The sequence below is a fragment of the Aythya ferina genome, assembly GCF_964211825.1.
Source record: "Aythya ferina genome assembly, chromosome: 16".
Taxonomy (NCBI): Eukaryota; Metazoa; Chordata; class Aves; order Anseriformes; family Anatidae; genus Aythya; species Aythya ferina.
The window spans coordinates 5,185,369-5,210,829 of record NC_140315.1 but is presented as its reverse complement, the minus strand read 5'-3'; the positions used below and the strand labels follow the sequence as shown (position 1 = coordinate 5,210,829).

Sequence of the window (25,461 nt, the reverse complement as noted above, 5' to 3'; positions counted from 1 at the left end):
GCTTTGCATACCTTAACAAGGCTTTACTCAATATGCAAGCAGTGCTAGCTCAGGACCTGTGATGCAATTATGGTCACTGTACCTTGGAGCAACATGCTATCTTCAGCACTGGCACGTCTATGCTTTAGATAACTTGGTAAAATAGTTTCTCTCCTGTTTCCATAGAAAGGAGACAGACAAGCTACTCATTGTTCTCTGCCTTTTTTTCTTCCTCCTTGAGTGCTCCTGACCTTAACTTTTTTTTGTACTATCTATACACAAACAAAAATCACTAGCTTCAGGCAGACACATGGCATGGAAAGCTTCAGCCAGTATATTTGAAATTTGGCAAAGTTAGAGCTGCTTCAAGCAGGGTCTGGCAATAGGAGTTGTTAGGAAACCTACAGCAGCACTGCTATAAAAGTGTCACAATGAAGGACTGCTAATGGATGGCACACTATTGATGCTAGGATGATGCTTTCTGTACAGAGAGCCAAACTGCAAAATAATTGCTTTCACAGTTGCAGCCCTTCAGCATTAGTTGCTCCATGTACGTGCCAGCATGGATTGTTGTGGGGAAGGGGCTGAGGGATCTGGGGGATTCCCTGTTCCCTAGCACCCACCACAGCAGCATGGGTGTGCATCATCTCTCCTCTTCCCCAGTGTGTAGGCAATGTCTGTGTTAGTGGTAACCTGTATTTTTACTCATTAAATGCCTGGTGGGATAGAGATGATGATATCTTACTATAGCAAGGCAGCATTCATGTGTAGCCACAGACCTAATTTGAGAGTTGTATCAAAGACTGTTGCTTATTTTTAAGTGAAGACTATACCCCAGCTGTGCTCTGGTTTTGCCTATTGTTCTTAGCTGTTTGTTCCATCTCTGTCCTGAAGGAAGGCAGCAGCTCTTCCCTTCCTCTTGTAGGAAGGACAGCGGTTGTACCTGCTGGCATCATAAGTTTTCCCAGTGCAGAGTAGGTGGCTATACCTGAGTGAAACTGCCACATTTTTTGCCTGCAAAAGAAGTAAGGACTCACTTAACATGCTTTTGGCTCCAATCAACTTGTGTGCTATTAGGCCAGCTCCATACTATGATTTTTTTCTTTAAGAGTGGGAAGAGCACTGTTTCACTTGCAGTTTCCAGAGCAGGCAACATTGCTTGATCACTCATGTGTAGCTGTTAGCTCCTTTTTGTTCTGCAGCATCTTAAATTGAACTGTCTCCTGTGCTAGGGTTTCTCTAGGTCTGGCGGTGTCATGGCTGGGAATCGCTGATGGAGAGCACCAGCAGTGAAGAAATGAGAGAGGAGGACTGAACACAAACTGGTGCCTCTTAAAAGAGAACGTACTTTGAAAATAAATCATAAAAAAAGAGAGACCAAGTGCTTCCATGCTATTTATAGTTCAAACTTTACTGCTGCAATAAAGTACAAGCAAAGTCCTGTTGTCTGATTCATGACGCACTTGTGAGATTTTTGGAGCTGCATACAATAATGTGGTTCAAAGTCTCCCCAGTTTCTCAGCATTTATTTTTATATATACATATATATGTTGGAGCTGTGTTTGTGTTGTATGCTGCCTGCAAGAGGCATCTGGGGCAGCTCAGGAAGAGCTGCTGGGTGCCTGAAGGTACAATACCTGGTCCAGAGAAATTGTTTTCCTTCTTTGAGAGCTGGAAGGATGTAGATTCCAGCTATGACAACTTTTTCCAGACCTGATGTCTACCAGTTTTCTTATGTTAGAGGAATCAACCCTTGTTTGTATAGCTTCCTTAGGAAGGAGGGGTGAGATGCAAAAATGTAGAGCGCAATCCCACCTTGACTCCAAATGGATGCTATTCCTGCAGCTATTTCCATCTGTACTCTCAGCTTGCTCCAGAGTGGGGTTCTGCAGACAATTGTGCAAAATCTTATTCATTGAGCAGTTTCCACCCCCTTGCTAGTGGTGTGACCTACTTGGTCCTAGTAACTGGCCAAAGAAGTCAGGGTTTTGCTCATGTAAGCTACAGACCGTTCTCCTCAGATGTCCTGAACCCACACATTTCAGTGGTAACAGAGGTTTGTGCAGCAACCTGGAATGACACCAGTGCCATCCTAAAATTGTAAAACTGAGGGGGCTTGTATGTGTTAATCTGCCAATACAGCTTTGGAGGGTGGGAATGGTCAGGGTTTTGGCTAAAGGTGGTTTCTCCCCCCCCCCCCCCCCCCCCCCCCCCCCCCAAAAGGTACTCCTTAGGCTTCTAACGCATTTTCTGAAGATAGTTTGGGGGCTCTGCTGCCCTGACATGCAGAGGCTGGTGTTGTAGTGCCTGTGTATTTTAGGTGGTCTCCTCAAGTGCTAGAGCTACAAAGCAGTGCCGCAGACAGGTGAAAAGTTGGCAGCACGTACTCTTGAGTATTACTGACTGCCTACTGGCATGTTGGTCTTGGGCTGACCAGGACTTGGCCTGTGAATTACAACGTTGTTTGCCTGTGGCGCTTGGCTTTTCTTCCAGGCTGTATCATAGTATTTTATTGGCATGTTTCTGTAGTGATAGTGCATTTTCTGATCCCTCTGTGTAATGTCAGTGGTCAGAAACAAATTTAGGAACAAAAATCAATGTTTTTTTTTCTGAAGAAAATCACTGGGAGGCCTGTATCTTTAACCAGTGCTAGGTTTTGGTAACTCCTGATAAAAATGGTGGGAATCTTGCAACTTATATTCAGCTACACACAGACAAATGTGTTTTTAGAAAGGTATCTTTCTTTTATATAAATATTATGTATGTGCACAGATCAATCTGTGTACATCTGTATTTCCTAGCTGTATTCTCATCTGCTTTAAAGTGTTACACATCTGTCTCTGTAAAGTATCGTCTGCTGAAAGGAGGTGGATGATGTTTTAATTTTTAACATTTGCAAGTGTTGTTGCTAAAAGCATATCTATTAGCTGGTGTATTAGCTGTTTGTGTTTTCCTTCTTTGGCAATTCCTGTAACCTTAAGAGAAATTCCCAGAAATAACTGAGTATTTCTGCTCTTTGCAGGGGAAGTGCTTAGGCTCTTTGGGTGGACCTCATAAATAGCTCATCGCGTCTGCAATGTGTGGTTCAGCAGCATTGGACGTTGCAGTGGGAGCAGGAGATGCTGGCACAGCCATCCCACCTACAGCGTTCGGATGGACTTCAGAGGAGTCTTTGTGCCCAGCGGAGCTCCTCATAGGGAACCGCAGCTCTCCTTGGCACAGGCTTCTGTTGCCTTTCCCATGCTGTCTGCCCTTGAACAGCCTCATGCAGGCAGCACCTCAGCTTCTGGCAAGATGCTGAAAAGTGTATTGGCCAGCAGTCATAGCTTGGTTTAAAAAACTGTAGTGTCAAAAAGAAGGTAATACTGAGGTGGTCATCTCAACAGGAATGTGAATAGTTTGTGTCTTTTCTGTGGGCTGTCAATACCTGCAGAACTCAGTAAGGTGTGTTCGTATTCTTGGAAGAGAAACAACAAAGAACAGTTACCTCTAATTACACACAGCTCTTCCCTGTTTCTCTTAAATTTGGGAGTGCGTTTATTCAATGAAATCATGCATATTTGTGAATCTTTCTAATTACTACAGTATGAAAAAGGTAAAGGGAAAAAGAGGCAATTCCCTGAAGCGAGGACAAGTCCAGATCTTTGTTATAAGAAAGCCCAGTTGCGGGCATGTAAATCCATAATATTTTAGATATATGGGCCTGAAGGGTGTCTTAAGAGAACTTGAACTCCCTAAACTTACTGTCATTGTTCCCCTGGTCAATGAGGCTTTTGAGAAACAAGCCACTGTATGGCTTATAAATAGCAGCTGAAGTTTTCTTAACTTCCTCTAATATGTTCCTTCTGCAGAGAAAATCCACAGAACTGTCTGGGCAGTGTTTTATAAGATTTGCATGTCACAGAAAACTTGATAAGTGTTCTCTGCGTTGAGGAATGCGGGGAAGGTGTTAAACAGATGTCAGAGAGTTGCTAGTATTTATTTTGCCAAGTGAAGGAAGGGGATGCCAGGGAGGATGGATCAGTTCCTAATTAAGAGAAAGATGTGGATTTACAATCTACAGTCTTAGTCTGTTTAGCCAGCTCTCCAATCTCCTTGAAAGCGTGCTGGAAGTGGGGGAAGAACTAAAATTGCTGGGAAAACCCAGTTAAATTCTGCCTCCAGAATGGAGGGGGGCTCTAGGAGGTTTTCTTCCTACTGAGGCATTATTTCTTCTCCTCTTTCTCATCTTAAGCACAGGTTAACATTCTTGCAAGGAGAAATCTTCATGTGAAGATCAGCGAGTGCCCCAAACCAGTACCTCAGCTCTGTGCACACCACAAGGCTGAGCGTGGCGCTAGGCCGGCAGCGCGCTCGGGGCCTGGTTTTGGGAACTGAACCCACAGGGCCCTGCCTGAGCGTGGCTCGGCGCAGACGTGTTTGCGCATTGCGGTGCTGCCTCAGCTCACGACTTTGACCTCCAGGAAGTATATCGGGTTCAGTGGAAAAACAAATGAAAGGAGGGCCCAACCCTGCACTACCCCGCGTGTGAACGGCCTGTGCGGGGATGGCATTTATTGCAGTCCCAGGGGAAGCAGCTGTGGGAGCTGCTATGACAGCATCCCTGGGAGCTGCAGGTGATTTATTTGTAGGGTGGAATTCTGCCAGTGTGAGTGGGAAAAGTGGTTTTATGTTTCATTTTAAAGCAGTTTCAGGTGTGACCAGAGCCCTCACTGCAGAGCTTTCTTCCCCTCTCACTGCCCTGTGTGGGGCTGTGTTCCCACCCCAGCCCAACACTGGGGCAGTGCACACATCTGTGCCTACCGTGAGCTTTCTCTGCATTAAATTTTAGGAACGCTAATCCAAAATAAGTTGCTTTTAAAATCTGAGGTTTGCATTTTTGGAGCATGCATCTTATTTTATTTTTTGAAATTCAGTGATATGCGGACCAAGTGCATTACTGACCACTGATGGGCAGGTAGCATCAACGGAGGAGCTTCTAAAGCCCAGTGCACGAGGGCCAGTCAGCACTGTTATGGGGTGGTAAGGGCAGAGAGCGAGCAAGCACTGGTTAACACAGTGCATTTGTAAATTGTGGAGCAGACACGGCTCTTGTGTTTGCATGTTTGATGAACTGAGAGAAGCCCAAGAGCAGGTGACTCCAGGTGCAAGCAGGTGCCCCAAGCTCCACCTGTGTATCAGGCAGTAGATGGTAATGTTACCTGAGCCTGCAGTAGGGCTTTATCTTATGTGCATGCAAGGAGAGTAGGAGGTATGTGTTTTTCCAGAGATTTTGATCTCGCTAATATACTGCAGTGGTTCTGATCATGGTCTTGCTACCGATAAACATTTTCTGTGTGCCAGCGTGTGCAGCAACCAAAGGCAGATGGAAGGAATTCTCCAGGCTCCAGCTCTGCTGTTCATAAGAAAAATGTGAAACTTTTCATCCCAGAGCAGTTGGCAATGTTTGTGGAGAGCCCAGCTCTGTTTTCTCATCAGTGCAAATTAAAATAACTTCAGAACTACATTTTTACTGTAAGTATTCTCTCTTCTTGTCAAGCCAAAAATGGCAGAGTTCCCTGGGGATTTTCTTCCTTGTTGAGCCTGGAAGGGCTCCATTTTCACCTCCTGCATCCTGCTTTGGGTGGTAAGAGTTGCTGTGAGGCATTGCAACAATGGGGCTGATGCCTGTTGGTCGAGCAGGCAAGGAGTTGCTGTGGCTTTCAGTGGGAGATCCAAGCTTCTCCGGTCGGCACTGCAGCAATGCTGGTGCTGAAACTCCTTGCTTGGGCTCCACATGGGCAGCATGGTTTCCATCTCTGAGATAGATGAGCTTACTGCTGTTTTGATCTTCTCCTATTGCCCTGCACTGTTGGAGATGAGCTTCAGGCATCAAAGGAAGGCAACTCCTTCATGTTAGTTTTTTGACTTCTTAGTTTTGGTTTCAGTAGTTTGACTGGGACACTGACAGCTGTGCAAGCCCCTTGTTTCCTTCCTCAGAGCCTGAGTTCTGTTGGCTTCTTGGGCAAAGTGCAGAGAGCCTGCCACCAACAGTGCTCATGCATCCCTGGGATGCGCAGACTGTGATGTGCTGTGGCTGTGCCCCAGGCCATGCTGGTCGCAGGGGGAACCAAGCAGAGCTGCTGCAGAATGAGAAATAGCTCCTCTGGGCGCTTGCCCTGCTCCCCGGCAGGCTGCCCTCGTGCCTTGCATCACAGCCTCTTCCTCTTCCCCTCCCTGCCCCCCCACCAGGCACAGTTTCTAGTCTGTGGGCTGCATTTGTTTGGTTTTGCATTTTTTCTGGTGGCTTTTATGCTGAAATCTCGGGATTGCTGGTTAGCCGGAGGGTTTCTGGAGCGCTGGGGAATTTGTGGGACTTCAGCTTTACAAGGGGAGGAAACAGAGACAGTGAGGAAGAAGGGCATGCTATTGTGAGCTGACAGTCTGCATTCAGACTGTTTTTTATAAATACCAGATAAAACTATTTTCTTGGAAGAAAAATACTGCATAATATACTCCCTCGATGCTTTCCCTGCCTTCTCCCCACACAGGAAATTCATGATTTGATAGACCCAGTTTTTCTTCTGGTGATTAGAAACATAGAACAAATAAATACCTTTTAGTCTGTAAAAGCTCAAAGATATTTTTTCCTCTAAACGTGATTCCTTAACGCTACTGGTATTGTCATTTCTCTCATTCCTTTCAGCTTCTGTGAAGGTTTCACTTGTCTGTAGCATTTCATGCTACACCATCTAAAAGGTGGTGAACAATGCAGGACTGAACTTCCAGGTGTTTCAGAATATGCATTTGTTTTGAATACACTGAAAATATTCATAAGGAAACCTTCCTAGTCTGTCTATTCAAAAAAACAAAATCTGAGAATTTTTTAGAGGTTAGTCCTTAAATGTGTAAATTGTTGTATCCAGAAGTGTCATGTGTACTACTATTGAAAAGTCAAAAGCAATTTGCAAAGGCCTGTGTCCTGATCAAATACATGAAATGGGTGAAATCTCATGGGCTTTGGATCAAACCAAAAACTTGCGTTGCAGATCTGAAAGCAGTCACAGTGATTTCAGTGGGATTATTTGTATGAGTGAGGGCTCTCACCTTTGTGTTGCTGTTACTGTCCCCCAGCCAAGGCACAGTGACAGATCACAAAATCATTCCTAATCCTCCTTGGAGAACCAGCCAAATTAGTCTGAGTATCGCTATCTGGCCCAAACTGTAGTTTTACTGTAAAAGGGAATTTAAGAACATGTTATGTGAAACTTTCTCTGCCATCAAATAATTCTCTATTAGAAGGTTTGAGAATCTGTTGCTTCCAGTAGAGGTCTGAGAAAAAACTAAACACTGCAAGGACATTTACGATTCAGGCTTATTTTGGGAGGGGGATGAGGAAAGGCTTGATAAGTTATGCACTTGACCGCATGTAGTTAAAAATATTATTTGGAATATAAACTTCCTTGTCTGAAGACCAGCTTTATGCACTAAGTCAAAAAGTACAAAAAGCAGTTCTCTTCCTGGCCTCCATAAGTATACCTTAATGCTGCTGAATCCTGGAAATTATGCAGGGCATGCTTTTTAAATGTTGATTTTGACTGCTTGCCTGGGACCAAGTGTAAAGTCTTTCCAAGGAAATACTTAGAAGACTTGCAAAGAAACCCAAAAGCTGCTGCCAAACCTTAGTTTTTAGAAAGGGAGTAGGGGGCAATCTAGACTGTTAAAAACTTCCAGTTGTTTGTAATTAAATCCACTTCTTCTGTGCACAATAAATGTATACTTAGAAAAAGATCATTTTACATAATACTTATGTGGTTTACTGCTGCTCTTCAGCTGCTAAAAATCAAGCAGTAGGCCTGCTATTTCCCAACTTCCAGTAACCTTTCCAGGCTGCAACCAGGAACAATGCAGCTGTGCCACCGCAGTGGCATGTGTCTGCTTTACCCAGTGGTGACACGCAAATCGAGCTGGGGAATCCTTTTCTCCTTGTGAACCATCTTTCCCACTTCACTAGCTGAGATTTGTTTTGGACTGACAGGGATGGGAGCAAAGAGGAGATAAAAATATCCCAGCCACACATCCCTCCTCGCCAGCGGCAGAACCGCTCTGTAGCTTTGGGGGAAGCTCTGGGACTACAGAAACATCTCATCAGACTGCTGGCTTCCTTCAGGGCTGGCAGGAGGCAGGACCACGAAATCCAGGCAGGACCGCTCTCCCCACCCTGACTCTGGTCTGCCACAGTTCATTCAAGATTGTTGCATTTCCCTGCTGTCTTTCATTGGGAGGGCTGGAAGTGTGGGGTGGAAACACCAGCAGCTCTTGCTGACAGCTGTCCCTCTTCCCCGGCAGCATTCAGGAGATGCCACTGAGGTCGAAGTGACTGCCAAACCCATCAGAAAGCCCAGCAAAGATAATACCTAGCTAGCAAAGTAAGAGGCCAGAGCTTGAGTGAGGTTTTGTGTGCTCTTTTGCAGGGAAGGACTGCCACCAGGCTGAGCAAATGCAACAGATTTGTGATGCTTCTCCTTATGGCCTGGAGAAATGATTTGGTCGAAGCTCCAGAGCAGTTTGGCTCATGGCTTTTGTTGGTACTGAAGATGCATCCAGGCTTGTTATTATTGGTTAATGCCAAACATCAAATTCTGTGTGTTCACATTTGTTATGGCTGCAAAGTACCATTGCATCTTTCAGCATAGGCACCTATTTCACGGAGTGCCAAAAACCCTCTGATTTTTCACTATTAATGAAGATCCATGTAAAGCTAGGTCTTCTCCCTTTGCTCTTCATACTGTGTGTTACATGCACAGACGTGCAACCCTACTGACGAGTTTGAGTGTGTTTACCCAGGAGATTAATTTTGTATTTACCTTTATCAAGGAAGGGATTTTTTTTTTTACTAGGATGGTGTGAAAAAAATTGTCACTTAACCAGGTAGGTTGCATGAGTGTTTGGGTGTTGGGTGCTGTGAAACAACAGATACATGGCATGGAAAAAGCAGAGAAGAGCAGCTGAGCAGTATTATCTAATAAATGACATAAGAAAACCCACGAAGCCCTGCAAAGCAGATTTGTTAGGATTTGAGGTGAAAATCCCTGTTGGTTGCTGAGATTATCCCCCAGCATATGGCAGGGAATGTCACAGAGGCATAGAATTAGCTGCTAATGATCTAGACACCTCTTGAAAACAGATGTCTGTAGTAGTCATAACTATGTGTCATTTAATTCAGCTGAAATCTGGATAACTCAGCAGGCTCCATGTGGTATTTGAATACTTGGGATCTCCGTTTCCCACTGAGCTCACCCGGTACAGACCACCTTTTTCTTAGGAATACAGCTGAAGTAAATCCATTTGAAATTGGAACCCTGAAGTTGGGAAGTCACGGTAAGAAAGGTGATGTTAAACAGCATTAACCAAGAGTCCAAGAGGCAGCCTGGGGTGCTACAGTCATCTTTTCAGGCAATCCCATGTGTCTCCTTAGCAACACGACAATATCCTGCTGCTGTTGCTTAAGGATGGGCAGTATTTGTGTGCAGTTTCTTTACAGAGGATGTTTTACTGGTAAACTTCTTGAGGATCATCCAGACTGGGGGTAAGGGGGAACGGGACATGACACCAACATACTATGAAGCACCCTTCAACCGTCATCTCACACCATGTAGTTATCTTACGTCTTTAACATCTTGCTTGGTCAGATTCTTGTATGAAACTGATCTGCCAACTGAAGCCACTTGCAGTGAAGTAAGTGGTTTCATAACAAAACTGACACCATGTCAGAGGAATCCAAGTGAGAATGAATCATCATGAGGAAAGGTTGGTGAGTATTGGGTCTACTCAGAATTAATAAGGCGGTCTGCCTTGTGAACTTTCTCTGGATCATGCACCAACGAGGAAGTAAATTCCCTGACTGATAATGCTGCAGTTAAGGAGAAGTTTGCTTGTGGGTTTAAATGCGAAGGGAGGCAGAGGAGCAGTGTGTTGGTGGTGCTTGTTTCTTAGCTGAGGCCTGGCCCATACACACGTGTACGTGTTTGTGTTGGCACACGTTGTTGTGGCTGTGGAGAAACGCAGAAGATATGAGAAAGCGATGTATGAGTGGAATGCCTTATCCTTAATGCCGCCTACATTAATACCAAACTATGATTTGGGTTTTTACATGTATAGTGTGAGAGAATTCAACACAGTGGTCCTAAGAGGAACAGTTACTTGACCGAACTGTGGCTCATACCTTGCTGTGTCACAGCCTTAGGACTTCTTTAAATGGACTAACACTGATGTGCCAGTGTCCATGGGAGGGCACGACCACATTGCCTGTTTCCAATCGGGGGTTTTGGTACACCCTTACTCACCGGGATTTTGAGCTGTTCTTTATAAATACCTTACTTGCCCTCTCCAGTGTATAAAGCATTCAAGTTTTTACATTAGGGATGTAGTTTCCCCTGGGTTCTCTTTGGGGTCTGCTTACATAGCCTTAAGCACATGCACAATCTGCTCTGATAACACTCTTGCTCTCCTTACATTACTTTAAGAGACCCTAGGAAGCGTAACTTAGCACATCACTTCCTTACCTCAATTTGTCATTATTGGAAAACATTTTACTACATTTGGAAGGCGTTATTGCTCCTGGTGGGGGGGAAGTTTATATTCACTTAGTTCAGATCATCTTTTCTCCACCCAGCCCTTCATGTTAAAACTTCTTTTTGGACTTCATCTTTTACAGTAAAAGCAAGACCTCGATCTCGACCTTTCTTTGTAAGTCAGATCCTTCTGACCTGGCGTCACTTGTGTTACAAGGCTTCACATGCTGCAGTACAACAATATTTTTCTTGTGGTGCAGTGATCGGTGCTGTAGACACTGTGCCAGATGAGGTCATTTTTCTCTAAATTAGCAACTGTCTTAACATATATTTTCTGTGGCTTCTAAGCAATTTAGCAGTACTTGAAAGAAAATGTAACTCTGAGAGGCTTCAAGACCAACTTTCAGTGGGCTGCCAGAAACTTCTTTTTATTAATTAAATTTACTTGCGCAGACAAAACAAATTTGTTAGTATACGACATTTGCATTTGGAAGTTGTATCTTTAGAAACTGCAGTACCTTTCTCACAGAATAGCTTTCACACAGGCTTATTTATTAATGTGGGGCTTAAACTGTGGCAAATGTTGAAATATTTCATCACATTGAGCAGAAAGCCCAGTTCTCTGCCACTGTAGATACTTCAGTATGTCGTCCTTTCTCATAAGGTGTCACCTTAAACAGCCTGTGGTTCTGAATTTATGCTTAAGCTGAAGGAAGCTGCCTCTAAAGAGCCTGGAGTTTATGGGAACCCCCCATGGGATAAGGATACAGATCTCAGTACAGATAGTTTTGCTTGAGTGGCAAGAAAAATAATATCAGACTGTTATATTGAGGAAAAAAAAACATAGATGTTGGTCACTTCAAGAAAAGTGAAAATTAGTCTTGTACCACCAGCAGTCAGTGTGGAGCCTAGATGTAGCTCCTTCATTTTTATTTTTTCTATCCCAGGCTTCTAAACATCTGTGGCTCTGGTTTACAATCATTTTATGCAAATTAGTGGCTTTTTTGTTATCAAATTGCTATTTTGGTAATCCACATGATGATACTGTATTTTCAGCTCTAGAAAGCTCCTGTTTTGTTTTCAGAATGTCAGTTTCCAAGTAGTTGGACTTAATTTGTTCCAGAGGAATTCTAAAACGTTGAATGGTTGTTCATGTAATGCTACTGGCATGGGCAACAGCAACTATTAAACGTGAACCTGGGTTGTTTCAAAGTCTTTTAAGACTGTGGGATCTGTCTGCTCCGCTTTTAAGGCTGAGTTTACAGTTTGGTCCCATGTTCTTCTCATAGCTCTTTTTTTTTTTTTTTTTTTTTTTTATATAGTGTCTGCTTTCTAGGATGGGCAGCTATTGCCTGGTTCATGATTACAGTGTTTTGGTGAATAGCCTTGTACAGGGCAACATGCACCAGCTCAAAAATGACAGCAAAAGACCTGGATAAGGCGCTGGGTGAGATCTGATTCTGAGCAAGAATAGCTCTTTGTGCCTGTGCTGAGTGTGTTTTGTGTTGGAGCACAGACATGTCTTATCCTTGTGTTAGCGTGGGGCTGCGAGCTGCTGCTGGAGCCGTCGTGTCCCTCGAGGGAGGGGGCTGCTTCTGTGGCTGTGACTTTGGGGTGGGAGGGATGCCCATGGGAACACGCCAGCGGTATGTGGATGTTTGCTGTCTGTGGGGCAGTTGGCTTCTTTTGAAGATAATTTTTCAATGGAAAATAACTGACTGAACCTACCACAGTAGTGAACTAAATGTGGTGTAAAGTTCACATTTACATATTTTTTTTTATAGCTCACAGGGTCTAATCTTAAAGATTTTTTAATAGGTGCCAAATGTTCTCAATAACTGTCAAAGTAGATTATAAATGAGTTTGGTTCTCTTTTTTTTGTTGTACTTTTTTTCCCTGTCTGCATGGAGCAGGAAACATTAGGCATCTTACTGGAATTGTTCCTAGAAAGTTTGAGCTTGGATACACAAGGTTTTCATATGTATTGGTAAAACACTAAGTCTGAAGCTCGGCAAATGAATATGCTGCCCATTTACAGAAGATTCCAGCCATGCTGGTTCGGCAGGAAACAACAGAGATTGAAAGATTTCCACCCCCGCCAAGCGGAGATCTTGCAGTGCGCACATTGCTGATCCCAGGGAGCAGCCTGGCTGTCGGTCTGCCCACCGTGTCGGGGAGGTGGCACAGCATCAGGTTGCTCCGAGCCTCGCCATGGCTTCAATGAGCCAAAACTCGGGCATAAAATGTGGTCTTCTGGCTTCCAGAGATCAACCCTGAGATCAATTCCTTGTCATAGCTAGAGGAGCTGTTAAAATCGGATATGTGCTGTATGTTGTTCCTGATTTTTTTATTTTTATTTTTTTTAAAAAAAAGCTTAACTCTTAACTAATCACAGAACAATAGAGAAGAAAGGATTAATTCATCATCTTTGCAGATAAAGAGTACTTTTCTCAGTTACTTTGTACTCTACTTTTTGTTGGCTTATCTTTTGTTGACAACTGTGGATTTATAGGTCAGCTTCCTTGGATTGCTTTCCCTTTGACTTTGTCCTGCCTTTTTACAATTGCAGATGATTTTTGACATGTAATTAGTAGTCCTTATTTGAATGCATTTTTATAGGACTGATGCTATAGTCATCTCTAAGCTCTGGCAAGCTAGTCTGTATACTTTAGGATATGTTGCCAAGCACACCTGCTTTGCTATATTTCTGCATGCTTAAAATTATAGTCTGACACTTTCTAAAACACCAGTAAGGATGTTTTTAAATATTAAATTCTTAAGGACACAGACAACTGTTGAATAAAATGATGGAGAAATATAGTATTGTAGGAACAGTAGAAAATATTATGAACTATCTTTTTAATCTTCAGTGTTTCCTTTCATTCTTTTTCTATTAAGCAGTCAGTATTACAAAGAAACTCCAATGTAGCATAGTCTGGTTTCTCTCTTCCCCCTCAAAATATCTATATATTACTTGAGAAAAAGCATGTGATGCTTTAAAATTCTGCAATGAAAACTATTGAGCATATTGGCCAAAATTGAGGAAGAGCTAAATATGGAAGTGCTGTGATTAAAACCAGGGATATTATCAAATGCAGCGCTGCACTGGCAGAACTTCTGAACAGAATGCTGTTTTCGGGCTGACAGTGCGTAACTTCAGTCAAAAGACTGTTCCTGTTTTTTGTCTGTTTTGTATTGGAGCAGGGTTAAAAAATGGGGAACGAATTTTATGAGTTCAGAAAGAACTGAAACATGACTAAAACCATGGAGCATGTATGTGTCTGGGATGCTCCCTTGGGGTAGAACTGTATGGCTGGATCTCAGATCTGGCACTGAGCATCCCAAACTACACAGCAGCAACCTGCAGGACCTGCAAGAAGGAAGGTGTGGGAAGGATGCAGTGGAGAAGGTAACAGGTGGAAGGTGAAGGAGGGATGGGGGTTTCTCTGAGGACCAAGAAGTCTGTGTGAGGAGGATGCTTCTAAAGGCCAAGGAAACCAGAGCAAAAAGTGGTCTAGTCACCCTGCCCATAAGGGACTACAGCAACCCATGTCTGTCCTTTGAGACAAGGTGATGCTTGAATCTTCATCCTTTTTTTTTTTTTTTTTTTTTTTAAGTTTCTAGAAGACATTTTCACACTTCCAACATTTCACACAGAGCACGTTTGTTATATGGAGGAAGAAAATCTGAATTAAACTGTTTTCTTGTCCTCTTCCTCCTCTGTCCCCCTTTATCACTTCGTGTGAATATTAGGAAGGACAACAAGGTGCTAACCTTGAATGTTTAATGTTAGGACTAACTTCTGCTCCTTGTTTACCAAAATAGCAGGGCCACTGTGTTGTAACAGCAAAAATATACATGTCAACGTGGGTGAGTGATATTTTAACAGAAGACTTCAACTCGTATCACCAAGTGGAGGATTTTAGGGTGAGTTAAATTTATTGCAGGAGCGCCCTCAAGTGCTACTACAATTTAAAGGTCTGCTGGTCTCTCCCACAGGACACCGCTGGGGCTTGATTCTTTAGCATGTTTAGCCCTGTAAGAGCATGTGCATTGTTACAGTGTAATTTTTAGCGCTCACCAAAATCTGTGAGATCATTTTAATAACAGCGTGGAGTGAAGTGTGCTGGTTCTGGAGTTTCTATTTAAACTGCTCTGTGGTAAGGAAGGTTTTGTCAGGACCAGTTCGATGGAAGCAATGAGTGGAGGAGCTTTCTGCAGGCAGTGTAGTGAAGGCCATGTCCTGCAGGATGCTGGTTTGTAGTTTAGGATGCTAAATGTCAGCAGAGCCAAGTGCATAGATAGCTTTATAAACTGTTCTTCAACTCCCATGGCCCATTAGCATAGGCTGTAGATGTAACAGAGCAGAGTCCTCTCCAGTGTGACTCGTTACCTTCACAAGGAGTCTGGATTTAGATGTGGAGTTCACTGTCCTGAGGTTCTGGCATAACCTCCTCTGGTAGATGGTGGACTTCCAACAGAAGTGCTATTTGCAGTGGTGTAGAACTGTATGAACGTAACTGAGGCTGTATTACTGTTGGGCAAGGACCCCTAGCCCTTCTTACTGGCCTGCAGCTTTCTTTGCAGGCAGAATTCCTCGATGTGGCTGCAGTGGGGAGCCCTGGTGACAACCTCGCTCTTCACCTTCTCGGCAGTAAAGCTGCAGTCGTTTCCAAAACTGCAGCATCTGTTTCAGCTGGCTGACAGTGCTGGCTGCGTGATTTCCGTCCCTCTCCAGAATCCCTTTCTTTTTGAGCTCTCTGCCTCTTGTCTCCCAGCACGTATGATCAAAGCAGGTCAAGTCAGCTTTGTTCAAAAGCAAAGGCAGAATTGCTGAGTGATGCCAGGGTGTCTGAGGAAGCAAATTTAGCCTGAGAGAATGATTCCACAGGGGTAATACAATCATAGTGCCTAATAGTTACCCAGATCCACAAAACGAACGTTTGAGGCCTTGCTGAGAGCAGAAGACATTGCTTATAATACTCCCACTGTAAAAATAATGCCCTTTCCTCTTAATTCTTAAGGAGTATTTTTGTAAAGATTCTTCGAAGAGTCTATTTTATTCCTTGTGTGTACTATTCAAATCTGTATTTCATGGTGTCCTTTTGTGTGGGTTTCTCCAGATCCAGAGGGAACAGTGATTGCAATACTGATAGCAATCTGTGGAATGAAGAATTGCAACATTTAGGCCATATCCACTCTTAATATTTGAGTCCTGAATGAGCATTTCTAGAGAAAAGGAAGAAAATAAGAGGTCAGAGGGAAGAGAATGTGGAAATCATTCAATTATTTGACTTAAGAGAAAAATAGTGACACATTTCAAAAATAAACAAATATAAAAGGTCAATGGTTATGGGGAGATCCAGTAGCCCAGGAACACCAGGGCTTTGTGTTTTTTTTTCTGGCCTTTTAAACAAGGAAGTTTTAAAGCCTTTGTCTCAGCTACACATGTGCAATTTCACACCGCTCCATTGTTAGGTGACCTCAGGCTGGTTTTGATTTGCACAAAGGAATGACTGCTTTTTTCTTCCTGGAAGCTTCACCACCCCAGAGCAGTGCTGGGAAGGGCTGAGTTATTTGATTCAGTCCCTGTTATGGCTGTCTTGGTTCCATATACCTGGCATCCTTAACGCTGCCCTGTAATCCTCCATCATCACAGCTAGAGATGTCAGATTTCTGTCACTTCTGTAAGTGAGGGGCCAAGTCCCATCTTAGCAGGGGACACTGGCATGTAACATCTGCAAGGAGCAATAAATAGCAAATGCAAAGGGGCACTCCCAGGACAAGAGCATTGGTAGAAAGAGGGAAGTGCAGGGCAGTAGCAGTCTCCAGGAACATCCTCTAGTGTGGATAAATAAATGCTGTTATACTGTGTATTTTCCCAGGAGATACGTGTGCTCCATTTTCTCCTCCCCTTTCCTTATGTCAGGCCATAGTTGGGTATTTGTGAGATGGTGACTGGAGATCTCAGCAACACAACAACCCTCTTACATGCTTTATCCCAAGCCAGGTATTCCTGGCACCAGCATGGCCATCAGACCTGTGTCAGAGCCAGTGTAGCTGCAGAGGACATCACCACAGCCATCACACCCTGTGTTACAGGGACTGCTTGCAGTGCTGCTTTGTTCTCTGTGCACCTACCCTGCTGTGGCCCTCCAAAGAAAAAAAAAAAAAAGGGGGGGGGGGCATTTCTACTTGTTGAATAGGTGGCAGACCTCCAAGGGGATCATGGCCAGGGAGTTTGATTTTGTCAACAGAAGAGGGGGCCAAAGCTGCAAGGACTGGGGTTGGGTGTCAGCTTCAGAATGGAAGATGGTGAGAAGGGGAAGGTGCCAGGGAGAGGAAGGGGCAGGAAAAGGGCTGCTGGTGTTTGCACGCTGCAGGAGTGTGGAAGACTGCAGCCGCTGGGGCAGGAACCTGTGGGCTCAGCACCTTGTCAGCAAAATAACCCTTGCAGTTGCACTCGGAAGAAGGATGTCTGATGCTGACGAAGGCAGCGGTACACGTGGATGTGAGCGTGTACGTGGTGTAGTCACAGAGGGGAAACGCAGCCTGAAAGGTCCAGCACAGACGAGATGTCAGGTGGTGTGGTTTCCCATAGAGAAACCAAAACCAAGAAGAGCAGCAGAACAGCAACTGAAATAGGGCTGTAAAGAATAAATGTAGGTAAGGATGTTGCCAGCTGTTCCAATCAATTCATCTCTGGGTCCCACCATGATTCTTACATTTTTCCTCAGAGCTGCAATCCATGGCATGCTGCACTGAACTCTTGCTGTCATTCCAAGCAAACAGTGTTCCTTGGCTCTAAAGAGAAACTGAGGTACTGAGAAACATCTAAAGTACCTGAAAGACTCATAAATGGAAGGTATATTTTGCTTTTAGGTCCCATAACTTTGGGAGGGCTTGACTGTGTATTACTAAGCATCTAGGATTTGCACCTTTGTGGTAAACTTTGCTAAAACAGTGATGGTTGCCAGCATAGTCCCACGCTGTAGTTCTTGTTACCACTGTGGGGTGATGTGTGACCTGCCCTCCTGCCTCTGACCTGGGCCTGGTTCCGCAAGAGACTAAAAGCAGGAAACGTGTGCCTCAAAGAGGAAATTTTAGAACATTGAAGCTTGTTGATACTAGATGGGAAGTGGCATTCGTGTGGCACCTGGGCTCTCTGAGGGAAGGTGTGGCTTCCACTGAAACAGGCGTTGGGCCTGGCCCTTGTGACTTCTCCTGCAGTCCCCGAGCTGTTTACACTACACACGCAGCTAAGAATCCTTCATGGGTGCTGATGGAAATTTTTAACGTTGGATTCAGAAGATGCTAGTAATGGTGAAAGAAGAAAATACCCCATCTTTAAAACTTCCTGTGTGAACAGTTTTTGCAAATAAATCCACGCATTTCTGCCTCAGGCAGTTGAGGTACTGCTTCTAGGCCAGCTTTAGCACTGCTTCTGGAGTCACTCCTCACCCCAAGCCCAAGAACCAGGCCTGGAGTGGTGTACAGATAAACCGGGCACTGCTTCCAGCCACTTCTGGGTCCGTCCACAGTGACCACCTCATGGTACCATCTAAAGGTCGATTTCAGAATAACTGCCTGAGAGCCAAGCCCCCAGTTGTTCCCATGGTCACCTCTGATGCAAGTTCCAGACTCACTTTTCAATCACGTCCCAAGCTAAACCCCAAGCTAAACCCTGAGCTGCCTCCCCAGCCCCTTTGCTGTGGGCTGGGGCACGCTTCTGCCCCATGCTGGGGCCGCCTTCCCCTCCCGCACCTCCCTGCTCCCATGTTCCTCCAAGCATGCCAAGAAGGGCAGGGGGCAGCCTTTTTTTTTTTTTTTTTTTTTTTTTTTTGCTATTTTATTTTTTTGCACCCCTTATCCTGATCTCTGCTGGAAGCAGCAGGGGTTTCAATGCGTGCTTTGTGGCAGCGGGGTTGTCTGAGCCCTTTAAGCGCGAGATGAGCTCAGGTAGAAGGAACGCAAAGAGCTCCTTTCATCAGCCAGGGCCCCGCCAGCGGCTTCGGGGCATGTCCGGCCAGTTATAAATGGATCATGTGTTGCTATTTTTAGCCAAGAGAGGATTGTAAATATAAAAGGGTATAAAGTGCAAAACTTAGCAACAGTGGCGTTTGTTTACTTTTTCTTTTTTCCTTTTTTTTTTTTTCCTTCTCCCCTCCGGGTTGGCAGGAATGTGTTTGGAGAGGAATGAAGTTGAAGCAGGAGCTTTGCTGGGTGCTGGCGGTTGGACTTTGCACCACGCACAGCCCCCCCCCCTCCCCAGATATATCCATACAGAGGAGGGGCAGCGGGGAGCGGAGTCCAGGCTCTGCTGATACTCTTGAAAGAGCTCCCAAAGAGCTGCAGACAACCCAGAGCCAGCGCTGGAGGGAGGAGGAGCGGGGGGGAGAGCAGGGAGCCTGGGGGCCGCCTGGGGGGGGCCGGGGCGCAGCGCCCCGCAGCCTGCATGGGGACAGAGTTCAACACATGGAAAACACTGACATTGGTAAAAATAGCAGCTGCCGGGTTAAAAATAGCCTCTGGTGAAATACATGTGCGGTAACTTCTGAAACCCTCTGGGGGAACTTCTCCCTTCTGATCCGCTCCTGCCCTGCTCCCTCTGCCTTCGCCGGCAAGAAAGCCCAAAGCTAAATCCCTCTGCAGATTGAAAATATTAAAGAAGCACCCTGTACACTGCAGAGGATGAGCTTTGGGTATTTTTTTGGCGTTTTTTATGGATTTTTCTTTGTTTGTTTGCGCGTGCTGCAACTTTGTGCCAGAGGGGGTGGGGGACAAATTCCTCTTTTGCTGAGCCTCCTGCATAGTCTGGGGACAGACCAGCTAGAAAGCCTTTCAGGGTTGGTTTTTCACTTTTCTCTTTCTCTTGAGCTATTTTTGGTGTGGGATTTTTTTTGGGGGGTGGTGGTTTTGTTTGTTTTTTGTGACAGCGGTCCTGCTCTTCTTTGCAAGACCCTCCGTCACTTCCAGGCTTGCAGACCCGAGTGCTGCTGTCCCGCTCCGGCCCCCCAGCTCTGGCAGAGCAGCCAGGCAGCCAGCTGGATTATAAATCTCACACGGATCCGCAGAGAAGCGGCTCAAGGGCAGCAGCCAGCCGGGGCCCCAGCCCCAGTGGGGCCACGCTGCTTCCTGCGGCCCGGAAGGTGCAGGCTTGTCTCCAGGGGACCGCGCGATGGCGAAGGGAGGGAGCAGTCAGCTGTGTGATAGGAAAGGACAGGGAGACCTTGAGTGGATTTTTTCTTCTGAGCGGTCCCGTTGCATATTGGGGTGGGTGATGTTGAGGTGGTCCCAGCCGGGGAGCAGTGGGGTGAGGCGTGCTGGGTGTCAGGGGGATGCTCGGCTCGCAGAGGGGCTCTCAGAAATCTTGTTCGAAATCTCTTGCAGCTCTGGCTATGAACTTGGCTTGTTTTGACTGGACTAGATAACTGAGGCAGAAACAATTATTGTGACAGACAGGCAGACCTGTTTCCTGAAGCTGCCCCAGCCACTGGGTAGGGAAAAACAGAAAGCTCCTGTAGTGTAGAGGCAACTACAGTTTCAATCAGACTGTTGGTTTTAGTTTTATTTTGTGGAACTGAGGATCTGAAGCTCTCCACCTGGTGCTTTGTCACACAGGTTAGGAACACCAGGTGTTGCAGGGCAGCATCCTATAACATCTCCCCCGATGTCCAGTGGGGTCCGCAGGCTGCCCCTCGCCCCAGGCTCTTGTCTGTGGGCAGGAGGAGCAGGCGTGAGGAGTGAGCCTGCTCCAGATTCTGTGTTGGTGTCTTACCAACATGTCTGGAAATCCTGGCATTATAATGCAGGTGAATGGATGCCTTCCCCCTCTTCCAGGTCTGGGGTCAGCCTCCAAGCTGTTACGAGTCCTCCTGCCATGGCTGGAGGTGGCCGGGTGAGGGCATTTTGTCTGGCAAGGGGAGAAAGGAGGTGGATGTCCGTAATTGTATTTAGTAAGCTAAGCCCTGAGCATTTAATTACTTTTTTTTTTTTTTTTTTTTAGGATTGGACATTCCACAGCTTGTTTCTCTAGATCATTTTAAATTAGTTTTGATGTTTAAATGTACTTCAGATGAAGCCTGTCTAAATCCTTTAGCCAGTGTATTTTTGACAGCCCAAATATGCTTTCATTTGATAAAGTAGCAAAGAAAATACTTTTTGTATTTGAGCAAAGCTGTTTTGTTTTTAAATTAGGTTGTTCAAATCCTTCTAATTTGATCATTTCATATTTGATTCAGCTCATAAAAACTATGCAGAAACTCATATTACAAATCTAAACTGAACATTCATTTTCTTATCAAAATATTATTATAGAAAAATATTAGTCATTCTTCTTGGCATAGTAAGCAAAGAAACATGTGGATGTGTTAATTTATTCCAGACCCGTCAAAGAAGGATAGTTTATATAAGTAAAATAAATAATTCTTGCCTATTTAATAATTGGATCACTTTAACAATAGTTGACTAATAGTCAGATGTCTGAAACACATCTTGGCCATTTCTATTCTTCAGGGAATTTAACACATAAAGAATGTTTTTTCCAGGAATTGTCATTTTTAAATTGTTACCTTTTTACATACTTAATATTTGTTGCCCTCCGTAATGTATTAAATCCAAACTGGGAGAAAACAGCACAAATGTAACTGAAATTAGTCCCTTGGGAGTCTGCAAAGGAATTAAACTGAGATTATAAATCTTGTGAAGGAGTTTGAGATGGGTACACACAAGATAAAGTTATTTAAAAAGTCTATTATTTTACTGTCTAGGTAAAAAGATTTTGTTTGTCAGAAATAGTGAAGTATTGGTTAGTCACCTGTTTTTTTTTTGATGATGTTAGTGGACTGTTGAATACATAAGTCTAATTCCAAATTGCCTTAGTGGTGCAAGAGTGAAAGTTTTAAAAAAAAAAAAAAAGTCTCGTGATTATACTGTAAATGCAAATGTGTAGAAAAAGTACTATAAATACCTATAGTATATTAAATTCCTGTATTTCCACATAAAGGTCTGTTAACTTGTTAGATATTAAATTGTTAGCATTATCTTCTGAGTTATTCTGCTCTTCTTCATAACCGCTTTAATATTTTGTTGTTTTCCCAATTTTGGGAATGCAGGTGATGTGTTTCTTCATGTTGGTAATTGATAACAGCTAATTAAGATTCTCTTAGGATTATGGTGGTTTTTTTAGATGACAAAATTCCACAATGCTATTTTTTCATTTTTTTAATTTGCCTGAGCTTTAAAGAAATCAATCCTTTGACTATGTTACCTCTAAGTAATAAAATGAATCCCCCCCCTCCTGCCAAAGGTGTGATGGTGAAGATCTCATTGCAAACATACACAATAGGGACTGAAATATTTATGGGTATTTTTACTACCCTCTAAAATAATTTTTAGAAATGTTTAATTATCAGAATCTAGAGTACAGTGATAATTTGCCATGTTATTTGAAAGGGGTAACTTAAGTTATTAAAATGTCAGAAACTATATTTGTTTCATATAGATAATACGGTAAGACAGTTTTGAGAACGTGTGAAATATTAGTTTTGATGACCTGAAGATATTCTATATCTGGACAGTCACAGCTGTGGTCTTGCTTTCTTTGTTCAGGATGATTTTTACAGAAGTAGAATTTTTGGATGCATGGTAACCAACCAGTACTGTTCTCTAGAAAGTTAACTGAAGAACTATATTTTGTTAGAAAAAATTAGTAGAGTAATTGCAAAGTAAAACATCTCTAAGATAATTACTGTTTTTCCTGGTAATCTTTTCCTATTGCATGATATAAAAGGGAGGGAGAAGAGTTGAGTCAACCTTTTTGATGCTTACATTTTTCCTTGGAAACATCCCTCTCTTTTGTCTCTCTTTTAAAATTATATTTAATATATCAAATTCAAGATGGGATACATAAAATTTATTAATTAAAATTACTGGATTTGCTTCTTCCTCATATTAGAGTAACAAATTTTTATGCAGCCTTAATATAAGCTAAATATTTAAGTTTTTGAATGTTAAGAACAAGATGGATATTTTTAATGTTTTTTCATAATTTTGTTGTAGGATTTTCTTAATGAATTTATAGTTAGAGTTTTCATGTAAATAATATTACATGATTATCAGATTAGTATACTTTATTTTGTCAGTGTTACTGTAAACTCTGTGCTAAAAGGCATAGAAATGCCTGAGACTGGTTAAGATACATCTGAAGATCATTCTGTACATTTATACTGGCTGAGTGCTAAGGAGTCAGCTTTGTCCTGAATGTGAACTGTAACCGTAGTGCTAAACATTGCAATTGCAACATCTATATTTAAAGGAAAAGTAGGGAATTTGATAGCAGCAACCACAAATAGAAATTTAGGAATCTTAAGTGACTGGAGAAAGTGATACCTGATCATTTGGTTTTGAACTTTAAAAATTAAATTTCTTAAATCATGATGGAAATAAATTTTTAACATTTTTTTAAGTGCTAAAAAACGACACATGGAAAACTCATGTTCTGAGAAGCTGTAGCATAGTATTTCTAAATAAAAGAAGGAATGCAATTAGTGAGATGCCAATTATGACATTTGTTACTTATCCTTAGTATTTTTTTTCCCCCCAGGGAAAGCTAATTAATTAAAACAAGGAAAACGCTGGGGGTATTTGGTGAAAAAAACACAAACCCAAGATATTCTTGACACAATTCAAATAATAAAAGCCTCCAAGTGCTGTCTCAAGCCAGAAGACTCCCAGGAGCTGGAGCTGCCTCAGAAGCTCGCTGGAGGTCTGATCCTGCTGCCTCAGTGCTGCACTTTGCTTTCCCGTGAGCAACAGCAGGAGCAGGCATTTAAATTACTTCTGATTAAAAGGGAGCACATTATCATCAGGAGGCCACGCTGGACAAGTAAACGTATGGCTGTGTTAGCAATGATTTTTGATTAGCTGTTTGCAATACTAGACCTGCTAAACTCTAGTCCCTTTCTGTTTTTTATTTATTATTTTAAATACTATTTTTAATCATGCTTTTTTTTTTTGTGTGTGTGTGAGAAATGTCGGGAAAGGGCAGCTTGGCAAAAAACTCTGAGCATTGACTTGCTGTTTGCATATTTGGGAAGGATTCCCACTGAAATATTCCTAAGGCTTTAGAAAACTGGAAAGGAAAAAGAAACTTACTACAGTAAAACCACTGATGCAATTAACATTTGCTAAAGTGACGCAAGGCTTTCAGATGTAAGAGCTACCTAGAGTTTGTTTCCATGCTGCTGCCCGAACCGAGGGTCAGTACCAACCTATTATTCCAATCTCTCCCATCAGATTGTGCCGGTTCTGTTGTGGCTTGAGGATGGCCCTTGCTGAAATGCTAACTTTAATTGTGGAGCTCCTCCCTCGTCCCCTGTCCCTGCCGAGGATGAGGACAAGGATGAAGACAGACCGGTGCTGGTGCTGGGTCGGTGGGTGATGGCTGCAGCAGCTGGGGCAGAGCTCGGGTCTTGTGCAGCTGCAGCCTCACGTGCTGGGCTGCAAGCTCAGGAGTCATGCAAGATGCTTGTTTGAACAGCTGTGGAAAAAAAAAATGCAGTCATGATTATATGGCGGTTAATAGTGCTTACCCGGATATTTTTTTTTCTCCTCTCTGCAAATCCCTCTGAGTCAGAAATACATAGCCAGGTATCTGGTGCATACCACCCGTATCTTAAACATCACCTCCACGATCTCTCCCTTGGGCAGCATCTAGCTGCCAAAGCAGACTCCTGCTGAGTATGAAAAGGCATCCCCTGTGAAGAAATGAAGCATTTCTCCCAGCATTTTTGACAGAGCAGCTGTCTGGCGTAACCAGAACTGCAGCTGGAGAGCCCCAGTCCTACTCGTCCTGCTTTTTTTTGCACGCCGTTTATAAATACGCGCTTCTGCTCGTGCCGCTGTGACTCTGTGAGCAGATAGGCTGCTCGACTGAGAATCCCTAAATGCACTGTGCATCACCAAATGTGCAGAGGAGGCCGTGCCCTGATGCGCAGCCCTGGGCAGTGAAAATCCTCCAGCTGCCACTGGCAGCCCTGCCTTCCTCGCCCTCCTTCCCTGGTATGCATTTCCAAGCTTCCTATATGTGGAAAAGTATGGAATATTCTCCAGTTCCACCCACAGCTGTTGTCAGAGGCTGAGGCAGAGCCCCTGGGAGCTGCGTTTGTGTTACTCAAACGCTTTCGTGCAGCCCGAGGGAGACGCCCGTTAGCGCTCCTCTTGCACACGACTGCTCCAGGGGTTTGTGCATCGCCCGTGATCCCGATACACAAAGCCCTGCTTTGCCATGACAGTTGTGTTGGAGAAATGCAACTTTTAAATAGGATTTGAAAGATTTGCTAGCCACGTTATGGGTTCAGTCAAGCTGGAAAGTGGATATGATGTGGAGGCAACACAGCTGCGGGTGCCTCGTGATGCAGCACTGGTGGCTGATGGACCCCTGGCAGCAGGTCGGCTGCCCCTAAGTGGGAAAACCCAGCTCTGATTTTGAAAGCTACGTGCTGTGGCTGTGTTAAATATGGGAGTTTTATAAGCAAAGCTGAATGCTTGTTGCACTTGCTTGTAGGCCAGTGTCTGGAGCACTGTAGTTGTGGTCGCCGTTGTACAGCACGCCTGCAGTGCTCATGCAGGCATGGTCGTGGGGTTTTCCCACATATTGTTGAGTTTTCTAATAAAAAGTGTGAACAGTGTGGAAGGTGTGATGCTGAGAAAAGCAAATGAGCAGACGGCCTCGTACACGGTACATTTCATGTTGTCAGTTTGGTGAAATAGCCAGCAGAGGATAAGCATTGCAATAGCAAGCGTGCTGGTTCAGAGGCATCATGCATTAATACATATTATTTTGGTATTATTTGGATTTACACTGAGCTCATCCCTGTGCTAATCTGAATGCTTTGCTCTTATCCAGGCCGTTCCAGGCTGCCCGTAC

The 25,461-nt window shown here is 43.9% G+C and overlaps 1 protein-coding gene and 1 long non-coding RNA gene across 2 annotated transcripts in view; both read left to right on the top strand.

The window, feature by feature from the left end:
* Positions 1–25,461, top strand: part of GNAS (GNAS complex locus) — a 150,725-nt gene that overhangs the window by 5,300 nt on the left and 119,964 nt on the right. The window lies entirely within an intron of this gene.
* On the top strand, positions 19,323–24,114 carry LOC311445955. The gene is made up of 2 exons (XR_014698685.1): positions 19,323–19,681; positions 23,829–24,114. It is a non-coding gene; the product is annotated as an uncharacterized lncRNA (long non-coding RNA).